This window comes from Lactuca saligna, chromosome 4 (assembly GCF_052625555.1).
Source record: "Lactuca saligna cultivar CGN05327 chromosome 4, ASM5262555v1, whole genome shotgun sequence".
NCBI lineage: Eukaryota > Viridiplantae > Streptophyta > Magnoliopsida > Asterales > Asteraceae > Lactuca > Lactuca saligna.
Genome location: NC_136420.1, coordinates 169,851,750 through 169,871,636, shown reverse-complemented (window position 1 = coordinate 169,871,636; position 19,887 = coordinate 169,851,750). Strand labels below are relative to the sequence as shown.

Here is a 19,887-nt window from a genome sequence, read left to right as displayed (position 1 = left end):
AGAGAGAGGACTTGAGGAGGCTTGAAGAGATTGTTAGACAAGGAGGAGCAAGGTGGTGATCAAAGGAATCGAGTACTGGAGGTTTGGAGACACAGGGAACACGTTTCCAGGTAATCTTCGGACGAAATCTGTAACTTTTACGTTGTATGCGAGTTTAGGGTTTAGGAAACCCATTTAAGGATTTGTTATATTATATCGTTGTTATAAGTGTTAAAAACCCCTGTAATAGTATATGTGAAAGTCCAGGAAGCCCCATATCTATATACTTCGAAATCATGCGAAATACAGGAGGCAGCGGATTGACTGCATGGCGAGGACTCGCCGAGTCCAATGATCAGACTCGGCGAGTAGCTTGAAGATTCACTAGAACTCGCCGAGTTGTTCTTCAGACTCGGCGAGTAGCTTGAAGGTTCATTAGGACTCGCCGAGTAGCTTGAAGATCTACTGGAACTCGTCGAGTCGTTCTTCAGACTCGGCGAGTGGTGTCGGGGTGTCTATACTCTTCGAGTTACCCTTTGCACTCGACGAGTCCGGTCAAGATTGACCGTTGACCTGTATATAACTTAGTAGGGTCAGTTGTCTTGTTTGATAAGATCATTAACAAAGGATGTGGTATTATAGGGAACCTGCGGATTAGCGGATCGTGTGCGAGTAGCTCGAAGGGTTTATAGCTTGCATACTACGAGGTGAGTCTTCTCACTATACTTCACCCGGAAGGGTTTGACTGTGAGACCGGAAGGTCGTATGTGTTATATTCATGTTATGTCTAGAGAGGTAGATGCTTATATGTGATGTATGATTATATGTGATGTATGCTTATACGGGCCGGAAGGCGAGACTTTATGTGATAGAAAGGACGGTATGATGTATGACTTATGTGTTATGTGTATTATGTTACATGTGTTATGTTTTATACTATCATGGGCCGGAAGGCAAAATACTATGGGCCGGAAGGCAATTTAATACGGGCCGGAAGGCGATATATATTATGGGCCGGAAGGCGATTATGTTACGGGCCGGAAGGCAATGTTATGTGGACCGAAAGGTCCGGGCCGGAAGGCGTATGTGGGTAAGTCGTATACTGGGGAACTCACTAAGCATTTATGCTTACTAGTTGTGTTTATGTTTTTTTCAGGTACTAGTGATGACCGTGGAAAGGTGCCGGCGTGACACGTACACACTGCCACTGTTGAAGATCCTGGAGATTTATTAGTTATATTTTTGAAATAAACTTGGAATAAACCCTTTGTCGAATAATGATGTTTTGTTTTAAATGAAAAATTTGTTTGAAAATTTGAGATGTTACAATTTGATTTCATATGAGGAAGTTATGATTTTTCGAAGTTTCAGCTTAGCAGTAGACAGCACAAAAGTTCGAATTAAGATCGAGTGACTTTTAGCCGAAACTTTCTAAACGAGAATCAAAGATGTCGTTGATGGTAGTGCATTGGTGAAAAGATAGACGAAAACGGACGTCAGAAGAAGAAGTTATGAATTTCTGACGAAGTTTTTCTGTCCCGGCCTACTAAAAATAAATAATAAAAATAAAGTCAAAACTAGCCGACAGAGTCTAAATGAAAGTTGTAGAGTATGGTCGCACCTACGAATGGATATAAATAACGTCGAAAACGGAGCTCGTAAGTGAAAGTTACGTAGACGAGTCAAATTACGTCGAACGTAATTTGAGTACGCCCAGCGTACTCAGAGTGCAAGTTGTCTGACCAATACTCGAGTGCCACCAAATGACGCATGCAGTGACGTTGAAGTACGCCTAGCGTAACCCAATTACGCCCAGCGTACTTGGAAATTACGCCCAGCGTAATCCCAGACCCAGCAGCCTATAAATAGGACTCAAGATCAGCCATTTTCCTTGCGATTTTTCTTCCTTTCTCTCTAAGTTTTGCATCGTTTTGCATGCCAATCATATCCTGAAGCCCCGGTATCGTTCCCGAGCCCCGAAGTAAGTTCCGAACCCCCGAAGGTCCCGAGAAGTGAGATTTCCGAGCCGAAGCTCTGCCCGCGAGGAGCCCATTTTTGTGAAGATCTACCGAAGAATACTACTTTTGCAAGTCGTATTGTTGCCCGATCATCTTCTGATCAAGTGAGTGTATAGTCCCTTACAATACACAATATTATACAAGTAATCGTTGAATGTATTTAAGAATACGGGTTGTGTGAAGGTATTATTATTACCTTCTAATACATAGACTTATATGACTCTCATTAAAATTTCTTATTATGTGTTTACGTGTTACTTGCTATTTGGATGGAGTATTGAAAGAGCATGCTATACACTTTTCCTTTTAAAAATTATGTATAAAACATGTATATTTTATCTACTAATATGTTGGGTAAAACATGGGTAGACAATTGGTGTGTAATGAAATAAACTGATGAGAGGCCTTGTTGTTGGTGTTATTCTAGTCATTCAACAAAGTATGGATGACGACCACAGACTATTCTAGACAGTCCTGTGGAAAGCTAGCAGACTCATATCCTGTAGGTGTTGTGAATGATGTGTTCACCGGTGTACTCGATCCCCTACATGGTTGCCTTTAGGACACTTATTGTTGATGAAGCCCCTCTACAGTAATGTCCGTCCCGATGAAAATCCTAAATTAGGTTCCTTATAATAGATGTTGTTTTTAGGGACGTAAAGTGAGGATAACGGGAATGGGTAATCGGGTTTATTGTTGATTGTTGCAATTAAATATAATTATTTATTGTGAGTTGAAAACCCTATATGCTCACCAGACCCCCAAGCCTGACACACTCAGTTTATTTGTATTACAGGAAGTGGCGCAAGGGTATAAGATTGATGAATCGTCAAGTTGTTTTGTTTACAAGTCTGTATATGTATATATATTTGTTGAATAACTTGTAATGTTATCGTTTATGCTTTATGGTCTGTATCGGAACATGACATCCCGATTTTTGATTATGAAATGAATTATATTTCTTTATGAAATGTTTTGATAAAAATCTATTTTATCATGTTTTGTTTTTGGGAACAAATTCCACAACTTTTTTAAAATCAAAAGGATTTACTCTGAAAATGTTTACAAAACATAAATGAAATCGGTCTTTTCTGGCCGAGATTTTGGGGGTGTCACAGAGTACAAGTGATAGTATTCTTCCAACAAATCGTGTGTAGTGTGATGGATAAAATTGTTTTATATACTCAAAACCTAACAACTAGAACTCCGAAAGTTATGGGATCCTCCAAGATTACTTATAGTCGTTGCTTGACTTGGTCCTCCAGGTCTTTTGCATGGTTGTGATGACTATACGTTGAGAATGCGACTTTGACTGATTATTTCTGCACATGTGAGAAAAACAAAAGAACATATAGTCGTTATACTAAATAAAAAAATTTAGTCAGGATCTTGGAATATATTAGGGATCCTGAGATTTGAGGATCCTGAGCTTTTGAGGATCCTTAGGCTTGAGGATCCTATAGTAGTTTTAGGATCTTAGCCCTAACAATTGTCTCCCAAGTTATTCCTGAAAAATTAATGAGTTAGTTTCGAGAATATTGAAGGGAAAACTTATAGAAAATATTGGAAAAATAAATAATGGTAATTTTTTATTTTAACCATTAACGGCTAGGATAATTCAAATTCTAATGGATGGATTACTAGTTGTTATCAAGCGGTCAAATCAACTATCGCTTTTAGTATAAATAGAGATGATTTGTCTCGTGATTTTCTTTACTCTTCCTTGCTATCTTTCGATTACGGGTGATTTATTTGAAGATATTCTACGTTTTTACTTCTTTTATCATGGGTAGAAAAATGGTCATTTCTCGCAAAAAAACCTACCCCTTCCTGAAGACGACTTCATTGACCAAGGAATCCTTTCCTATGATGAGACGTGTTCCTTTGGTCATGACGACATTGATACTTTGAGACTTAGTGGAGATTTCCCTCCTGAAGTTGTTTTTAAGCCCTTCGATCGTCTCATCTAACCAGACTTTGTTTCCCCAACTTGGATATGTTTTCCTGAGTACCTCTTCTCTTTGGAGTTGAAATATCATTCTCCTAGAATCATCTCTAAGTTCTTTAGGATGACTAGGATATCACATATTCAAGTCATGCCAATCATTTGGAGGATCATGTACTGGATCGACCGAGTGAATCAGTCAAAAGGGCTTGATATAGGTATTTCTAAACTGTCCTATATGTATGATCTTACGACCTTTGGGAATTCTCGCTTCCTTCTCAAAGTCAAAACCGACAGATCCTCTCTTTTCCTGAAAACAAAACACAACGATGGAGCATGGAAATAAAAAAAAAAAAAATTGTGACACGTGACTATATTCCTGGTAGGATCTCTTGCCAGATGCTTGGGTCAAGAAGGGTAGGATTCTTTTATACTAATATAAGGCTCCTGGAATTCAATTCTTATTTTGTTTGCTTTTTTGCAACTTTTAAGCTTAAAGAGCTCATCCCTGCTACTGAGGAATCTTGAAACATCCCAAAAATACTAGCCAAAAATTTCCTTTGAAAACATTACTAAAATTATAATATCCAAATATCATATAACAAAACCATAATTCGTGTATCTCAAAATGTCATGATAAATGTATCAAATCAAATCTGATGTGGTGATCGTGTCAAAATATCAGACTTTAACTCCCAAGCTAAAATTGTGGTGTGTGTCGTGCCATTAACCCGAGCCCTTCCCCTTGCTCGCTGAAGTACCTGAAACCAAAACTGAAAACTGTAAGCACGAAGCTTAGTGAGCTCCCCCAAACTACCACATACCATAAAATACCATATAAAACACATATTGGGCCTTGCCCACTGCATCAGACCGAAGTTCGGAACTAACTAGGGCATCGCCCGCTGCATCGAACCGAAGTCTGAAACTAACTAGGGCCTAGCCAACTGCATCAGACCGAAGTCTGGAACTAACTAGGGCCTCGCCCGCTGCATCAGAACGAAGTGCGGAACTAATTAGGGCCATGCCCATTGCATCGGACTGAAGTCCAGAACTAACTAGGGCCTTGCCCACTGCATCAGACCGATGTCCGGAACTGACTGAACATAGCATAACATAATCATAACATATAACATAAACACATATACTGCATACTGCATCAGACCACAGTCCGGAACTCATAACACATAGACATGCCTGAATCATAAAGACATCAAGATAATCGAACTACTATAATCTAAACGGGCCGCCATTGTGGTCGTAGACCCGTTCCTACTGGAAACGAAACTCACCTTGTAAGGTTGACTGCTGAAATTCTGATCGGGAACTGTCTGACTGCTGCTCCGGTAACTCCCCTGCTACAATTCCCATAAAGACACTTAATCAAACACTGATAACTAATCTTAGGGTTAAATGATCATTTTACCCCTGGTCAAAGATAATATCCTGGTTAAAGTAAACTTCCAGTTGACCTGACTCGCCGAGTTGGGACGCCAACTCGTCGAGTCCCTATCCGACCCGACCCGAATATATATATATATATATATATATATATGTATATATATATATATATATATATATATATATATACACACACACACACACATTTAAGCCCCTTAGAACCCTAAAATCACGTTAACAACGACTCGCTTCTATTCGCTTCCGATTCTAGCCGACAAGTCCAAAGAAAGTCGATCCCGCATTCGTACTTCCCAGACTCGAATCTTGCCTCGCCGCTCATCGGTTTCACTCGCATCGTCTAATCGTTGCGTCGTTTGGAGATACGGGATAATGAAAATCGCAGAATCGAAGTTGAAGCTCGAAGCACATCTGTTCAACACAATCTAAATCCAGGTAAGAATAATGCTTAATTGAACTCTATCACTCTAATGATTTCGAACTCTGATGAATTTGAATATGATTGATGACAAAGAAATTGGAGTCCAACATTGCATTTATACGGATCCTTGTTTGGTTCCAATTTCATACGGGATTCACTCTTGTTGCTATAAGGATTTGTGGAATTAGGGTTTTACAAAACACACAGTTAAGGATAGTTTCATAATTATGATGATTTCAAAAATGATTTAAATTGATTTTGAGTTGATTTGAACTGTACCGATGAATATGATTGCAAATATTCAAATGCATATATTAGATTATTAGTTGATTTTTTTTTTCAAATGAACATATAGGCATGTAAATAGAACTGTTTAAGAATCCGATTTGGGTTGATTTCTGTTTTGTAATTTGGTTAGACAGATTTGTTGAGTGTTGCTATGACATTGGTTTTTATTTTTTTAGGAAATATGAATTTAAAAGGTCAAAATCATGCTCCAACAAGTGAAAATCATGCTCCAACAGCAAGTAGTCAAGATGTGGGAGGTTCGGGTTCTAATCAACAAAATACTGATTTTGTGCATCAAGATAGGACAAATATTAATGATACATTTTTTGATGAAGATGGAGATGAAGTTGTTGGTTCGAAAAGGGCAACACGTTCACCGGCATGGTTTCATTTTATAAAATTTAAATTGAATGGCGAAGTCAAAGCAAGATGTAAATATTGCTCTAAAGTATTGGGTGCAGATAACAACAATGGCGCAAAACATTTACTTGCACATTATAAACGTTGTATACATAAACCTTTTACAGATATTCGCCAATCTATCTTGGTGCAAGAAAGAAAAAAAATAGATGGTATTACAACACATGTTTCAAATTATACATTTAATGTTGATACTTCAAGGAAGGATTTGGTTGAAATGATTATTGTGAATGAGTATCCGCTTTCAATTGTAGAGCATCATGGATTTAGGAAGTTTGTGGGAGGTCTTCAACCTTTGTTTAAGGTTCCTTGTCGAAACACCATCAAGGGTGATTGTAACATCCCGGAATCGCAAGAGTAGAGTTGAAGGGCTAAAAGTGTAAGTTTTAGAGGAAGACTCGGCGAGTCCATGGATAGACTCGACGAGTCAGGTCGCGGTCATGGTCGCGAGCCGAGTGGCCTACTCGGCGAGTCCCAAGTATGGACTCGGCGAGTAGGTGCTGTATGGAGAAAACCCTAGTTTCCGGGGTTGAGCCCTATATAAAGAACATTATACCCCTCCACAGCCTCTCTTATTCCCCCCTTGAGTTCCAGAAACCCTAATCTCGTGGAGAAGAGCATTGGTGGAGCAAATTGGAGCTTGGAGAGGTGTTGCTTGGAGAAATCTTGAAGGAGAAGTGGTTTAGATCAAAGGGCTTTGCTTGGATTCGTGTTTAGCTGTTATTGAGGCATCTTCTGGAGGTAATATCTTCGTCCTTAAGCTGTGCATTCCTAGTTTCATCATTTGGGGTTGTGTGGGATGCTTGGTTGTGTGACATTTTGGTGTTGGAGGATGGATCTGAGGTTGCTACCTCAGATCTGGAGTGGAGAAGTCATTGAGTGCATTAAAGTCCCAACCTTTGTGCTATGAGTGAAGCTATCATGTCCCAAACCTTGGTTTTAAGGTGAAAATGGCCTAGATCTCGTTTGATTCACGTAAAGTTTGCCACTTTACGTGATGGATGGATTGTAGGAGGCTGGATCTATGTTTTGGATCAATTGCATGGCCTGAGATGCTTCTGTATGGATTCAGACCGGTGGAACTCGGCGAGTCACATGGGTGGACTCGACGAGTTGCTTGAAGATGGCCTTGAACTCGACGAGTTGGAAGAACAACTCGGCGAGTAGGTTGAAGATTACCTTGGACTCGGCGAGTCCAGTTGGACTCGGCGAGTCATGTCGAGGAAGTCCCAATATTCCTGGTTGAGTCGACGAATCGGTGAGTCGAGGGATGACTCGGTGAGTTGGGTGCGAGTGGACTCAGAGTTGTTGCACTCGACGAGTCTTGGGGTGACTCGGCGAGTTGGGTCGCTAAGTGAGGGAAGTCTGAGCATAAGGACTCGGCGAGTCATCGGGTTGACTCGGCGAGTAGGGTCTGTCAGGGGTTGACTTTGACTTGTCCAGGGTTGATCAGTTGTCTTCCAGGGGTATTTCAGTAATTATGGGTATTTATTGGGTTATTGTTGATGTTCAGTGGAGGAGTTGTGTCAGAGTTCGAAGCAGCGGGATCTTATCTTTTCAGCCGTCAGTTTCGAGGTGAGTTATCCTCACTATATCAACAGGGTCTAAGGCACCAAGGCCGGCCCTTTATTGTATTGAGATTCAGTTACGTTTATCATGTTATTGCTGGTTGTGTCTGCATCCTGGTAGTTAGGATGGTACATGCTAGGGGACCTTGTAAAGGTCAGTCCTCGATATGCAGAGTAATGCTATGCTAGTGAACGGGTAGGTCGGTAGCCCGGTTAGAGTAATGATATGCTATGTGATCTGTTTACTCGGTTTGTTGATTATGACTGTTATATGAATGTATGTTTTGTGCACATGGTTGTTTGGACTGGAGATGGGTTGAGGCGGGTCCTGCTTTGTGCTGTAGGCCAAGATACCCAGGGCGGACCGGTTGTTCCGAAGGCCCAGCGAGCGGTCCGGATAGGCTGTAGGCCCCATGAGGGCGGACCAGACGTGCCGAGGCTCGGAGAGTGGACCAGGCCGACTGTAGGCCCGATGCGGGCGGACCAGTCACACTGTAGACTCAGAGAGTGGACCAGGTGGGTTGAAGGCCTGATGCGGGCGGACCAACCCCACTGTAGACTCGAAGGACATGACTAGACCCGGAGGATGGATCCGAAGGACTGAAGGCCCGATACGGCGGACCAGTCACGTTAGACCCGATATGCATGGTTGTTCTATGTTCTGTTATGTTATGTATGATTTATATGTTTTGGACCGGAAGGTCGTAGCCTGGAAGGGCGTATGCGTGGTTGGTATCTTGGGGGTATCTCACTAAGCTTTCGGGCTTACAGTTGTGGTTTAATGTTTTTCAGGTTCTTCAGGAGACTGTGGCAAGGCGAAGGCGCGATCGTACCGCTCCTTATGATTTCGTAACGACATGATTCTGGGAATACTTAAATGAATTGTATTGAAAACCTTTTTGTAAACATTTTAATGAAAATCGGGTTGTTTTGAAAATCTTAAATTGGTTGTGTTTTTCGGACGTTACAAGTTGGTATCAGAGCCTTGGTTTGAGTGAATTGGAGGAACACTTGTGTGACTCCAGTCTCAAATCGAGGAGAGTTTTCAAAAAGAGAAATTAAAATGGTTTTCAAATAAGTAAAGGAGGACGCGGATGTACGATCAGCCGGAGCCAGTAAGTAACCCCAAAATACCATACATGGCAATTGTTTTATTGAGCTTTGATAGAACAGCATGCTAGAGTTAGGCTAGGGATCTTCAGGATTTATTGATAAGTTGCCTGATTTATGATGCCTGCTAGCCTAGGGTTCCTTGTGAGAGATTTCTAGTGTTCCTCTAGTTGTGAGGATAGAGCGTTGTTATGTGTGTCGCTAGGGTGTTGTGGGAGTACTTCATGCAAATATGGGTTGGTATGGAAGGTAGTATGGGCCCGTACTACTGAAAGCACGGACTCATACGCATATCAGGGAAACCATGACCTCTAGGGTTGGGATGTGAGCCGGTTCCCGGGATAGTGGAATATGTCTGAGATTTGGTGTTTTATTTTCAGTATGGAGATTTCAGGGCATGCTGGGAGTGGATCCGAGTCAGGATCAGGAGCCGGAGAGGGAGTTCCGGGTGGGTCTGTACAACCCGAGGTTGTCAGCCAGATGAGTACGCATGAGTTGGATGCGAGGATTCGTGAGATCTTGCATGATGAGGTTGCCGCATTGTTTCGGGCTGAGCTGCCAGAGTTGTTTGGGTCAATCAAGACCGCCATGGTGGAGTATTTTGATGAGCGCTATGCAACTCTCACGGAGACGGCTGTCGCGGCGGCTACCGCAGCAGTAGCAGCGGCAGGGGGAGGAGCCAGTAGAGGTTTTCAGTATCGGGACTTCGACAATACGAAGCCTCCCACTTTTGATGGAGTTCAGGATCCGATCGTTGCTATGAGATGGTTATCAGATGTGGAAGGATGCTTCTTCACGTGTTCATGCCCTGCTGATCAGAGGGTGAGATGTGCTTTGAACCTGTTGAGGCTCGGAGCAAAGGATTGGTGGAGATTGACCACGGGGTCGTACTCGGATGCGCAGAGGGCTGCGATTTCATGGGATCGGTTCAGAGAGATGTTCAGCACTCGTTATGTTCCGCAGGTCGAGAGGGAGAGGTTGGCTCAGGAGTTCTTGGAGTTGAAACAGGATTCGGAGTCGGTGACGGAAATCACCAGGATGTTTACTGAGAGGGCGATGTTTTGCCCTGAGTTCGCTTCGGAGCAGGCTCAGATGTCCCGATATCTGAGTATGCTAAAGAGAGACATCAGGCAGTTTGTGTCTGCGCAGAGGTGCGAGACTTTGCTGGAGTTGCAGGAGGCCGCCAGGCGGCGTGAGTTAGAGATTGAGTTGCAAATGCGTGAGCTGAGGCAAGCTCCGGTTTAGTCGCAGCCGGCGACGAAACGGTCTAAGACCGTTGATTCCAGGATGGGAGATCAGGGTGGCCACGTCTGTGGAAAGTGTGGAAGGGGTCATGCCGGGGTTTGTCGGTCCGGTGGAGCATGCCGCAAGTGCGGGAAGGAGGGACACTATGCGAGGGATTGTCGGCAGTCAGTGCCGGTTCGGGATTTGAGGATATGCTATCATTGTCATCAGGTTGGACATTTGAAGGTCAACTGTCCACAGCTTGCTGCGGGATCGGTGCAGGCTCCAGCACCGGCCACGTTGAGGATCACAGGTGGAGGTCAGGGTGGAGCAGAGCCCCCAAGGGCTTAGGGCCGTGTTTTTCAGCTTGCTGCTTCGGGTATGTTCTTTCTGCTGTTTTGATTATTTATGATTGTTGTAGAGTATTGATATCTGCTGGTTTCATTAGTTGGTTATGGAATTGCGTTTCGGGTTTCGTGTGGTATTCATTGTTCCTTGAGGGTTTGGCGAGTTGTGATCGAGATTTCGTTTTAGTATCTTGTGTTCCCTGGGGGATCGTTATGGTTATGGGTTTGTACTTCGAGCTATCGTTGATTATCTTTGTGAGGATTGGTGGCGGATGCGGCGTTGGTTTGAAGGACAGTTAGATTCGGTAGTCTGGGGAATTGATAGTTGAAGATTGGGTTCCTTTCGAGCAGGTTGTGCAGCATGGGAACATGATTGTATGAAAGTTGTTGGTGCTGGTGAAAAACATTTTGAGTGCATGTATTGATTCCTGCAAGGTTGCTTGGGGAGATCGATGATGGCAACCGGTGACTATCTGTCAGTGTCTTAAGTGGGGGAGAATTGGAAATTCTCCGGATGATCGTTGGGCCTGAGAGGTTGTTTAGCTGCTTGGGAAATTCAACGGTATTTCTATTAGTTGAGAGCAGGCTCATATGAGTGAGTAACAGGCGTGCGGGGCGGAATACAGACCTAGAGCAGTTGATTGAGGAAGGCATGGGAGCAGGCCGGGATCGAGCATGTAGGATGGAGATAGAGTTCGGAACCCCTAGAGGGTTAGAACGGTATGCACGGGAGGATTTCCTGAAGAGATAGTTCGGAATAATGAGTGCTTGTTGAGCGGTCCGGATAGACTGAAGGCCGTAGGCGTACCAGTTAGGCCGAAGGCTCGGAGGACGGTCCAGTCAGATTGGCTGAAGGTTCTGAGAGTGGTCCAGATTGGCTGAAGGCCCGGGGAGGCGGTCTAGTCATGTTGAAGACTCTGCGGGAAATGTTAGATCGGTTGGAGGTTATGGGTTGCGTATGTTGCAGTGGGAATACATTGGGAGGTCTGGCCCGGCGAGCGATCTTTAGCGGTAAAGGTAGTGCACGGGCTTGAGAGTCCTTGTGATGAGAGGCAGAGTAGCGGTAATGCATGGATGTTGAGTACGCTGTAAGGAGGTAATGTGGCGTAGGTTGAGCACCAGGGTGCCTGTCATGATGAGCGAGCAGACGAGTGGTTTCCTTGGTAAGGAAAGAGGGAGGAATGAAACTCCGGAAAGGGAGAGCGAATTCACGGAAGTGAAAGCGGCAGTGTGGAGTTGCGATCACTGTGGTCCGTCGATGGTCTTTGAGTAGTGTGTTGCGGCGGCAAAAAATAAGCTTATTCGACTCGATATGTTGCTTTGGGCGCAGAGGGAATATCGCGACGTGGAGTCAGGGAGAGGAGTTCGGAAGGGATACAGAGCAGGAGTCTTGGACTCTCAGTGGGATCATGATCAGGGTTCTGGGTATGTGCCAGTGGTTTATTCTGGAAGGATGTTGAGGATATCGTCTGTATATCAGGTTATCCGCACCTGAGGTTGCTAGAGCTGGAATCGGCATGTATGTGTGTTTGCGATAGGAGAACTCGGGGGAGTTGCTCCGAAATGGAAGAATGAGTCTTTCGGTCGTTATGGTAAGGGTAGAGTGGAATTTGGATCGGGAATCCGAGGGTTCGTAGCTCTATAGCCATGCGAGTCAAGTGAAAGATGAGAATTGGAGCAATAAGGCATTATGGGTAATTCTCGGTTGTTGAGTGTGGTTATCGGAGGGTACAGTGGGTGCCGGTTTGAGTAGGTGGTGGGAACACCATATGGAAGGAGAAAGTGAGCTTCTGGTTCTATGGTTGTACTTTGAGGGGCTGGTTCGGTCAAGGTCAAGTGGCGCATAGTGGGAAGTAAATTGAAGATGAGATGCCGAAGGCTTCGAGGACGAAGCCTAATTTAAGTGGGGGAGAATTGTAACATCCCGGAATCGCAAGAGTAGAGTTGAAGGGCTAAAAGTGTAAGTTTTAGAGGAAGACTCGGCGAGTCCATGGATAGACTCGGCGAGTCAGGTCGCGGTCATGGTCGCGAGCCGAGTGGCCTACTCGGCGAGTCCCAAGTATGGACTCGGCGAGTAGGTGCTGTATGGAGAAAACCCTAGTTTCCGGGGTTGAGCCCTATATAAAGAACATTATACCCCTCCACAGCCTCTCTTATTCCCCCCTTGAGTTCCAGAAACCCTAATCTCGTGGAGAAGAGCATTGGTGGAGCAAATTGGAGCTTGGAGAGGTGTTGCTTGGAGAAATCTTGAAGGAGAAGTGGTTTGGATCAAAGGGCTTTGCTTGGATTCGTGTTTAGCTGTTATTGAGGCATCTTCTGGAGGTAATATCTTCGTCCTTAAGCTGTGCATTCCTAGTTTCATCATTTGGGGTTGTGTGGGATGCTTGGTTGTGTGACATTTTGGTGTTGGGGGATGGATCTGAGGTTGCTACCTCAGATCTGGAGTGGAGAAGTCATTGAGTGCATTAAAGTCCCAACCTTTGTGCTATGAGTGAAGCTATCATGTCCCAAACCTTGGTTTTAAGGTGAAAATGGCCTAGATCTCGTTTGATTCACGTAAAGTTTGCCACTTTACGTGATGGATGGATTGTAGGAGGCTGGATCTATGTTTTGGATCAATTGCATGGCCTGAGATGCTTCTGTATGGATTCAGACCGGTGGAACTCGGCGAGTCACATGGGTGGACTCGACGAGTTGCTTGAAGATGGCCTTGAACTCGACGAGTTGGAAGAACAACTCGGCGAGTAGGTTGAAGATTGCCTTGGACTCGGCGAGTCATGTCGAGGAAGTCCCAATATTCCTGGTTGAGTCGACGAATCGGTGAGTCGAGGGATGACTCGGTGAGTTGGGTGCGAGTGGACTCAGAGTTGTTGCACTCGACGAGTCTTGGGGTGACTCGGCGAGTTGGGTCGCTAAGTGAGGGAAGTCTGAGCATAAGGACTCGGCGAGTAGGGTCTGTCAGGGGTTGACTTTGACTTGTCCAGGGTTGATCAGTTGTCTTCCAGGGGTATTTCGGTAATTATGGGTATTTATTGGGTTATTGTTGATGTTCAGTGGAGGAGTTGTGTCAGAGTTCGAAGCAGCGGGATCTTATCTTTTCAGCCGTCAGTTTCGAGGTGAGTTATCCTCACTATATCAACAGGGTCTAAGGCACCAAGGCCGGCCCTTTATTGTATTGAGATTCAGTTACGTTTATCATGTTATTGTTGGTTGTGTCTGCATCCTGGTAGTTAGGATGGTACATGCTAGGGGACCTTGTAAAGGTCAGTCCTCGATATGCAGAGTAATGCTATGCTAGTGAACGGGTAGGTCGGTAGCCCGGTTAGAGTAATGATATGCTATGTGATCTGTTTACTCGGTTTGTTGATTATGACTGTTATATGAATGTATGTTTTGTGCACATGGTTGTTTGGACTGGAGATGGGTTGAGGCGGGTCCTGCTTTGTGCTGTAGGCCAAGATACCCAGGGCGGACCGGTTGTTCCGAAGGCCCAGCGAGCGGTCCGGATAGGCTGTAGGCCCCATGAGGGAGGACCAGACGTGCCGAGGCTCGGAGAGTGGACCAGGCCGACTGTAGGCCCGATGCGGGCGGACCAGTCACACTGTAGACTCAGAGAGTGGACCAGGTGGGTTGAGGGCCTGATGCGGGCGGACCAACCCCACTGTAGACTCGAAGGACATGACTAGACCCGGAGGATGGATCCGAAGGACTGAAGGCCCGATACGGCGGACCAGTCACGTTAGACCCGATATGCATGGTTGTTCTATGTTCTGTTATGTTATGTATGATTTATATGTTTTGGACCGGAAGGTCGTAGCCTGGAAGGGCGTATGCGTGGTTGGTATCTTGGGGGTATCTCACTAAGCTTTCGGGCTTACAGTTGTGGTTTAATGTTTTTCAGGTTCTTCAGGAGACTGTGGCAAGGCGAAGGCGCGATCGTACCGCTCCTTATGATTTCGTAACGACATGATTCTGGGAATACTTAAATGAATTGTATTGAAAACCTTTTTGTAAACATTTTAATGAAAATCGGGTTGTTTTGAAAATCTTAAATTGGTTGTGTTTTTCGGACGTTACAGTGATATCAAAAGTATTTATGATTATGAAAGGGATAAAACTATGAGTTTGTTAGCAAAGAACAAAAGTAGAATTACAATTAGTACCGATATGTGGACATCTAATCATAAAAAAAAGGGTTTATGGCAATCACAACACATTTTGTAGATCAAAATTGGATTGCAAAGCAAAATTATGAGGTATATTATACTTATTTAACTACAATTTATACATACTTATTATTTATATGTTAATATTAACATATATATATATATATATATATATATATATATATATATATATATTAACACTCTCTGATTCTCTCAATCATTTGTGGTGCAATTAAACAGGTTTATTTACGTGCCTTATCTGCATATATCTGATGTTCTTGCCGACATACTTTATGTTAGTTTGTGTGATTGGAATCTTCATAGGAAAGTTTCAACTCTTACTGTGGATAATTGCACCACAAATGATGCAATTATCAGGATATTATTAAAGAAACTTCCTCTAAAATCACTAATGATGAATGGTGATTTGTTTCATATGTGTTATTGTGCACATATTCTTAATCTTATTGTCCAAGATGGCTTATCCCTCGTTAAATCTGAGATTTAGAGAATCAGAGAGAGTGTTGCATTTTGGTCCGCATCACAAAAGAGGGAGCAAAATTTTGAGACAGCAGCAGAACAGTTAGGAATACCATACTCAAAGAAGTTGATACTTGACTGCAAGACGCGGTGGAACTCTACATTCTTGATGTTGAGTGTTGCTATAAGCTACAAAGAGGTTTTTGATCGGGTAAAGACAAGAGACCCAAAGTATACATGTTTTCCTACAGACCAGGAATGGGAGTTGGATAGTGAGATTTGTGAAAGATTACAGCTTTTTTATGAGGTGACTGTTATGTTCTCTGGTTCAAAGTATCCTACAACTAATGTTTTTTTTTTTCCTTTGATATGTGAGATTGGGTATTCTTTGCGTGAATGGACAAAATCTCCTATTGAGGAGATTAGGGAGATGGCTGAACAAATGGTTTCTAAGTTCAATAAGTATTGGTCTGTAATTCATGGGATAATGGGAATGGCAGCGGTTTTAGATCCACGATACAAGTTAAAGTTTGTGGAGCTACTTTTTCCTGTGCTTTATGGAGAAGAAAAGGCAAAGATTGAATTTCAAAATTTGGAGGGGTTTGTCAAAACTTTGTTTCAAGAGTACGAGTCAAGTAATGCATCTAGAAAAAGGAAGAGTCAAGTTATTGTATTTTTCTTATTGTTTATATAATAAATAGAGAATTATCTTAAATTATTAACATTTTTATACTAAACATTAGGTGTTTATGATGGTTCGGTTCCCGGTTCATCTTCATTTGGTTCTAGTATGTCTTCCGATCATCGTGTTGGATTCAAAAAGCTTTTATCAGATATTGCTTCTATTACTAGAGATGATGATGACTCAGGAGGTATGAGTGAGTTGGATAACTACTTGAAGGAGAAATTGTTGCCTAAAGACATGGAACTTGATTTCTTGGCGTGGTGGAAAACAAATGGGATTAAATACCCGACACTACAAAGGATCGCTAAAGATATATTAACTATTCCTATTTCCATTGTTGCCTCGGAATCAGCTTTCAGCACTAGTGGAAGATTAGTAAGTCCTCATCGTAGTCGAATTCATCCAAAGACATTGGAGGCTTTAATGTGTGCTCAAAGTTGGTTGTTGAATGAAATTCGAGGTAGTATACTATTTTATATTAATTATATGAAATTATGAATCTTTTTTGCATATTAATAATACTTTTGTTAAATTGCTTTTATATTTTCTTATGTACAGCAACTTGTTCTGAAGAGACCGAGGCATATTGTCATTCTGTTGAATTTGATTATGATGTGGAAGAGGTAAAACGATACTTCTAAGAATATTAATTTTATATAGTTTCCATGATTTGGTTTGATTTTGAGTTTCTTTAATATTTTGTAGGAAAACACTAAAGAAAGCGGGACAACAAGTTTGGATGATTTTGTTTGATTTTGAGTTTGTTTTAATGTTAAGTGGTAATGTATTATTGTGATGAATTAGTTTTTCATATTTTGTACTTTGGTATTTTGGTTGGTTGGTTGTTGTTACAATACTAGACTATTAGTAATTTCTATTTGGTTAAATGATTTAAGAACTTATTTGGTATTTTAAACCTATGCAACCGTCTTAATTTATCATTCAGTATTTGTAGTTTCTCCTTTTTTTCTGCAAAATTTCCAATTTTGGGTCGGGTTTTCGGGTAGTTATTAGGTTTCGGGTTCGGGGTCGGGTTCGGGGAAGTTTCAACCCCAACGGGGCGCCCCGATAAGAAACCCATCGGGGTCGGGTACGCATTTAGAAATCGGGTTCGGGTTTGGGAAACCATGCCCCGCCCCGTTGCCATTCCTAGGTGGGGGGTGGTGATCCTTTTTTAATTAGATATTTCTATGAATTAAAAAAATTAATGCAAATAAAAGATACAAGATATCAAAAAGGGTAAAATGACCAAAATCATAAAAAATGATATTATAAGGACGTGTGATGTTAAAGTTTTGAAACTTATTTAAACCAAAATTGCAAATTTGACTAAACCGCATGGATCATTTTGGTAATATAGTTTATAAATTATAATGTTGAAATATGACCGATCTTTATAAAAATGTACTTCAGTCATATGGTAAAAATTATGTAACTAATTTAAGACAGAAAAAAATACAAAACCTTTCAAACGGGATAGTAATACTTCCATCTCAAACTTTGACACAATATTTATGAAGAGAATCGTACATACATATTTAATTTTTTGGTCATCTTATTATAACATGAGTGTAACTAAAATTTATGTGACAATCAAAAAGTAATCAAACTATGATATAGTGCATACCTAATCGAACAGGTTTGATCTCGATCACAAAGAATAGCATGTTGAGGGGTAATATGCTCTTGTAGGATGAAACCTAAACATATTTTCCAATCTCAAGTGTAGTGGAAAATATAGATAAGATAAGGAAAAGTGAGCTTATTAGGACCAGACAGAGTCGGGTCTTGCAATTTGTCAGCTTCGCTATAGGACAACCACATTGCCACGAACAACCCACGTTGCCATGGACAACCCAATTTTTATGGACATCACATGTTGTCAAATGTAGAGTTACTTTTCCACAACCCATTTTGATATTCAGAAAATTGCTCTCAACTATTTGAAACTGTTATTTCGTCATTCTTATCTATGTTTTAGAAAATATTTAGTTTCATTTAATCCATTTTTTAGAAGTCCCAGTAAAGATAAACAATACTCACATTCATCTAGTTTCTTTGTAAGATTCCAAAAATCAAAGTAAAATATTCATTTTTAAAAAGCAACACAAAGACCATAATTATTTACATTACATTATTCCAAAAGTATAAATAATAAATTAGTGTCTCCCAAAATCCAATAACATAAAATCTGAAGGGTGTGAACGATCATGCCTATGCTTTCCCCGATCATCAGAAGTACCTGAAACAACAAACTAAAACCGTAAGTCAATGCTTAGTTAGTTCCCTCAAAGTATCACACACACAACCATACAAATAACAGTATGCATACATCAGCCTTCAGCATAACTGAACCACCTCGCTGGCCTACATACTATTCGGACCGCTCTCAAAGCCTTTAGTATGACTAGACCACCAGACCAGGCCTTCAACCTATCTGGACTGCTCTTCGTGCCTTTGGCCTGACTGGACCGCCATAACGAGACTTCAGTCTATTCGGACATCTTGGCCTTTAGCACGAGTTGGTCCACCTCAACCCAACAACCATAATATGTCGACATATACAATAACAATCAATAATCAGTAAACACAAGTGGTCCTACAGAACTATCAGTCTAACACATATCCAACTATACAGGTAATCATACAGATCTACCGGTCTAATCGCATAACCAGTGAACACATATCTCAACATAACATCATACAACAAACTAGGATATCTAATCTAATGGGTTGGCCTTGGTATCTTCGACCCATAAGTACAGTGAGGATAACTCACTTCTCAGTCTGAACGAATAGTTGAATAGGATACTCCTCTGAATATCAGCTCTACACGTCACCTATTCAACAAATAGTAACAATCTCAACTACAACCTAAAATACCCTTAGGCCAAACTTAGTCAAATCATGGACAAATTCAAAAGTCAACCGAGTCAACTCAGCTGAGTACGCCCATAGTACTTTGCTTGTATGCACATCGTACTAGAGCCTTGACAAAAAACAGGGTTGTTGGCATCATATGCATAGCGTACCAACAGGTACACCCAATGTACGCACCTACCACCTTTTCCTTCTATTAAGAGCTTAATCCCTTAAGCTCTTTCGTCTAAAATCCAGATCTAGTCCTCAAATGATGTCCTTAATCATAAAGTTTCCAACTTTATGATCTTGTATGGATATTAAGAGCTCAATACCAAAACCCTAAATTCTTAACTCATTAAGAAATCCTAGTCCATACATGGAAGGAAACTAAGGACCAAGATTACATTTTATGATATTAAACAATTCAAAATGTATGAAAGGACAACTCATATGAATTAGAGTAATCCATATTCATAATACTAAGCTTATGGGACCAAAATGAACACAAATTCATGGCTAATCAAGATCTAAGAAAAAATTCATCAAGATCAGAGCTTTTTACCTTCAAGTGGTGTTGAATGATGATGTGCTTCAGGATCCAAAGTGCTACACTCTTCTAAGATGGTTTCCCTTTCTTTCTTCCTCCTTCAAGATCACAAAAGAACACACTCAAGGTCAAGATTGCTTCACACAAGAGGTTAGGGTTAGCTATGGTTGAGTTAAGAGATGAAGAACGGTGAAAGAAAGGGTGGGGCTATAAAGGTGTTTAAATAGTGCACAAAACATAAATATTAGGGTTTTGGTCCATGCCACGTACTTGTAACATCCCGAGTCCAAGAGTGCAAGTTCGGGGTACAAAGTGTAAATTTGAAGTGCAACTCGGCGAGTCCATGGGAGGACTCAGCGAGTAGGGTCGTGACTCAGGTCGCGTGTTAAGTGGCCAACACGGCAAGTC

At 42.0% G+C, this 19,887-nt stretch overlaps 1 long non-coding RNA gene across 1 annotated transcript; it reads right to left on the bottom strand.

Moving 5' to 3' along the window:
• Nucleotides 1–4,496: 4,496 nt before the first annotated feature.
• On the bottom strand, nucleotides 4,497–17,828 carry LOC145038919 (uncharacterized). The gene is made up of 3 exons (XR_013679635.1): nucleotides 17,698–17,828; nucleotides 5,235–5,300; nucleotides 4,497–4,703 (listed from the first exon to the last, which is right to left on the bottom strand). It is a non-coding gene; the product is annotated as an uncharacterized LOC145038919 (long non-coding RNA).
• Nucleotides 17,829–19,887: the final 2,059 nt, after the last annotated feature.